Below are 4,843 nucleotides of genomic sequence, written 5' to 3' on the forward strand. Positions count from 1 at the left end.
AATGCAATTTAAACACTATTTAATTAAAATCATCAATACAAATATGGCGATTTCATTTTAACGCTGTCTCAATAGCGTTGAACAAAACTATTTATCCAAGATTGTTTCTTAACATTTAGAAACCATAATAAAGAATTACTATGATGATAACAATTTATTGCAGTAATAATTACATGTTTTTACTTTATTGCAGCCTGTGTAAATTTGGTGTTTAAGCTCCATTCTCATACCACTATTGAAAACTGACTGTAGTTTTATAATCTAATATTCGATATTAGCAAGTAATGTTTACCAATATTGAAATCCAAGTATACGGCTCACACGTATGGGAGGGTGGTTATAACACTTATACGCATTTTAGACATTATCTAATATTCGATATTATCAAGAAAATATGCTGACAAATATTGAAACCCAAATGTACAGCTCAAACATACAGGGCAGTGTTTATCCTTCACGAGATGCAAAAATCTTAGACTTTATCCAAAATAAGACTACCTGACTAACTGGAATCGAATCACTCACAAACACATACCAACTCACATATGTGCTGTGTCTCCTCGCATTTCCATTTTTGCTAATGCTTCTATTGTCTCTAATCCTCACACATGGCCGCTCTTGTAACACGTTGATTCAAGGCTACTCGATACGATCGACTTGCGTCATCTTGTCAGAAGTATTGTCTGCTCCACCCCATGCTTCTCACTAACCTTTATGACCAATCCGTCCCCCTTAGATCTGTTCACCGCGTAGAAATTTGGGTCACTACAAATGCTTACATGATTAAAATTCTTCTAATTTTGACACATGACCAGGAGTTTTGAGAGGATTGAATCTACCGCAGACGTTGACTGCTAATTTATTTAATTGTCATAGAAAAGATCAAAGGCAAAACTGAGGTCGGACCAAATTACAATAAAGAAATTCTATCTGCAGGTCTGCCACCTTAATAAAACTACAGCTGCTGCTACTGCTGCTGTTGATGATGATGATGGTGATGATGATGATGATGATGATGATGATGATGATGATGATGATGATGATGATGATAACAACGACGACGACGATGAAGATGATGAAGATGATGATGATGGGGCGGAGGCGGAGGAGGATGGAACAAAGAAAAAAATCATAAAATAATATTAAGAAAATAATAATCCTTTCTGCTAAAGGCACGAGGCCTAGAATTTTGGAAAGAGAACCGAAACTGTGTAGAGATGTGGAAATCAGCTGCGCAGGGGATGTAGACGTAAAGCTAAAGATCAGTGTAAGAGAGAACACCGACACTGAACGATTGAGACATTGTCAGTTACTCTATCCAGATTATGGGTTCAGGTCTATACCTGTAATTAATGGGGCCCTGAGATATGTAACAGACAGCCTAAATCTTGAGAAATTAGGCTTCTTAAAATCAGAAAGGAACTGTACAAATCTGTAAAACTTTCCAGAAGTTTGTCATTTAAGTAAATAAGAGCATGTCTAGATATGCAACTATATGCATGAGAATACATACATAAAACAAAAATACAAATCTGCACGTATACATGCATACATACATACATACATACATACACACATACATACATACATACATACATACATGCAAACATACCCCGTTGGTGTTGAAATCCCAATGACGGAGCCTTGGACCTATGTCAGAAACTGGTTCTTTATTGGCAAGAATCTTGAAAAATAAACTGAATAATGACATACATACATATATGCGCACACACACACACACACACACACACACACACACACACACATACATGCATATGACGGCTTTCTGCTCGTTCTTCTACCAATTCCCACTTTGTTGATATCCGTAAACCCCCAACTAGGGCGGCAGACAGTTATCCCAGTTGCCATACGGTGCGAGCGAGTTGGGAGGCACGCACGTAGTAAACGAATGCCTTTAGCTATACATAAGTGCCTGGACCCATATTTTATCATCTGAACTCTTCAGTTAATTATCTTGGAAGATCAAATGGAAAATATGATATTGCAATAGGCGTTCTTCTACCGTAAACTAATTCAATTATTTAGTTGTCGATTTGAGGAAGGGGTTGCCAAGAGTTTGTAACACTTCAAAGATGATCGAAGCACTTTCCAGGACTTTCTCTTGTCTTTAATATGTTGAGAAGGTGAAAGGCTTTTGAAAATCAATTTCTTTTTTGTCAAGAAGTTGTATCTGGATGAAGGAGTTTTGTCATGGTATTCACCGACCATCAGTAACCGGTAAGATTAATTTTGCAATCGTTAGGCTTAAACTATGCCATGTCAACGATTACAGGAAAGACGCACAAAGAATAGAGAATCTAGGAAGCTGACATTCTAGAAAGAAAAAAAAAACTGATTATTGAATTGAAGCCAGGAATTGAGGTGTTGCATGCAATGTGGGAGATGAAAATAGAAGTACGTGACTTGGAAGTACCTGAGTGAAGGAGGCATAAACCGGCTATTTTCGAGGAATGAAAGCTTTAGTATCGGTAGAAAAGAAGGCAGAGAGAGAGAGAGAGAGAGAGAGAGAAAGACAAACAGAGAGAGAAAGACAAACAGAGAGAGAAAGAGAGAGGAGATAGCACATATAGGAGTCAGAGTGGGGAGAGTGTTTGGTAGTGATATCGTAGCAAACAGTCGAGCAGATTTGTTTGGATGTTGTCTATAAATTGTGAAGAATTTCTTATTTCTCTGAGAAGATCTAAAATAGCGGAAGCCACTTCACTTTGATATACACACCTATCTTCATAGTATTTTCTGAATACTTCTTCTGCGACGTTGTTTTACATGTTTCCATTTCATAAAGCTGACAGTTCAACACTTTTTTTTCCAGAATATCTGCTAAATTATTTTATGCATGACTTTTATGTCTTCGTCATTATATTATTGTATCCTAGGCATACATTTCTCACATCATCAAATATTATTTCACATAAAAATGTATGACTATTTCGTTTTCAGTCTCTTACACTTTCCACCAAAAACAGAGCATTTTTTTTTTTTGCTAGTTTCTGAAATATCCTTTCTATAATTTATACTGAATCAAAAGAATAAAAAAGAAACAGTAACCATTGTAACCTTTTCCAAGTACTTTAGATCGGATGGATAAAGACATTTGAATAAGTTTACAATGATAAATGTTCAGTTTGATCCGTTGACGATTAGTGAGGGAAGAAGGTTATATTGGAAGGAGAGATGCCAAAAGTCATTTATCTGGCAACTACGTAGAGTTAGATATGATTACTATGATAAATGATCAACTTGAAGTGGTAAAGACCAGTGTTTAAAAAAGAGTATTTTGAAAGGGGAGCTACGGAGAACATTATAGCTCTGGGTTGGAATGGTTGTGTCTTGATAGTAAAATTAGATGGATGGAAGACTGCCAGGTAGATGGTACCTGTAACTAAAACATCTCATCATTTCACATTGTGACACAATATGTTAACCTGAGGATACATTACAGAAAGGTATCTGTTGGATATTCAGCCATTTACGCGCGAATTCAGTGGACCAAAGTTCATTCATTTCACTATTCTATCAAGATCTTCTTTTGGGTTGATCTTCAGAATATTGATGAGGTCTATTGATAAGGTCTGAAATGACGGCGAAAGTATTCTGGGAAACCAATTTGAATGATCGATCAAGCTAGCGATTGGCGAAACAAGTGATTAGTTAACAGGTTAATTAGTTAATTTGTTGACTAATGATATTAAAGTATTAAAGATGATGATGGGAAGAAGAAGAAGAAGAAGAAGAAGAAGAAGAAGAAGAAGAAGAAGAAGAAGAAGAAGAAGAAGAAGAACAACAACAACAACAACAACAACAACAACAACAACAACAACAACAACAAGAGCTGCGCACCCCAGTGAGTAGCAGACTGGGTGCGAAAAATCAGCTACTGGTTCAAATCTTGTCGAAACACAGGAGCTGGAAGTACCCCACACCCGGAATATTCCAACAGATGGCCATCCACGCTCGTCATCAAATAACCAAAAGAGCAAGAATGAAAAATGGTCAAGGGGAGATAATAAAGAAGATCTTAAGGCCTTCTATCGTGCCATGTATTTTCCCACAAATAAATCTAATACTGAACAAACCTACCTAAACTGGAGAGACAAGCACCTTGAAGTAAGATTCTACATAGACAGTAACAAACTTACCAACGTCAGGAGAAACATTATGGGAAAGAAATTCCTAACTGAATTAGAGATTGACCAAGACCAAATTAAACAATCAGTAAGAGATAAAGGGAACAAAGTTGCAGCTAAAGAAGAGCCAATGTAACTAATAAACAAAGTGAAATACTCTCTGAACCAGCCATAAGTACCAAGGCTGATGAAAATCAAATAGATGAAGAAAGCCTCACTGAAATTGACCCAACTGAACAAGATGATCTAAAAAAATCAAATCATGATTGAATGGCTGAAACTTAAAGAATCCAGTATGAATGAACGTGACACTCTCCTAAAAATTCGCAACTCAAACCAAATCCTGAAATGGAGAGGCTGGCTGAAACTGTGCGGTTGTGCAGCAAGGATATAGGGATAAAATTCGGTATAACGAAGTGTGCTGTTCTCAGTTTGAAACGGGAGAAGAAAACAGATTGTAGGAGCATAGAATTGCCAAACGGAGAGTGAATGGAAGACCCGGATAATGATAGGTACAAGTACCATAGGATCCTGGAGATGGATAATATCTTCTACAGAGAAATGAAAGACAAGGTCATCAGTGCATATTTCAAGCGCCTCAAACTTCTCTTGAAATCAAAACTCAACTCCAGGAACTTTGTGACTGTCATTAACATATGTGATGTTACTGTAGTCCGCTACGGTGCACCCATCCT

This window comes from Octopus bimaculoides, chromosome 11 (assembly GCF_046866305.1).
Source record: "Octopus bimaculoides isolate indiv1 chromosome 11, ASM4686630v1, whole genome shotgun sequence".
NCBI lineage: Eukaryota > Metazoa > Mollusca > Cephalopoda > Octopoda > Octopodidae > Octopus > Octopus bimaculoides.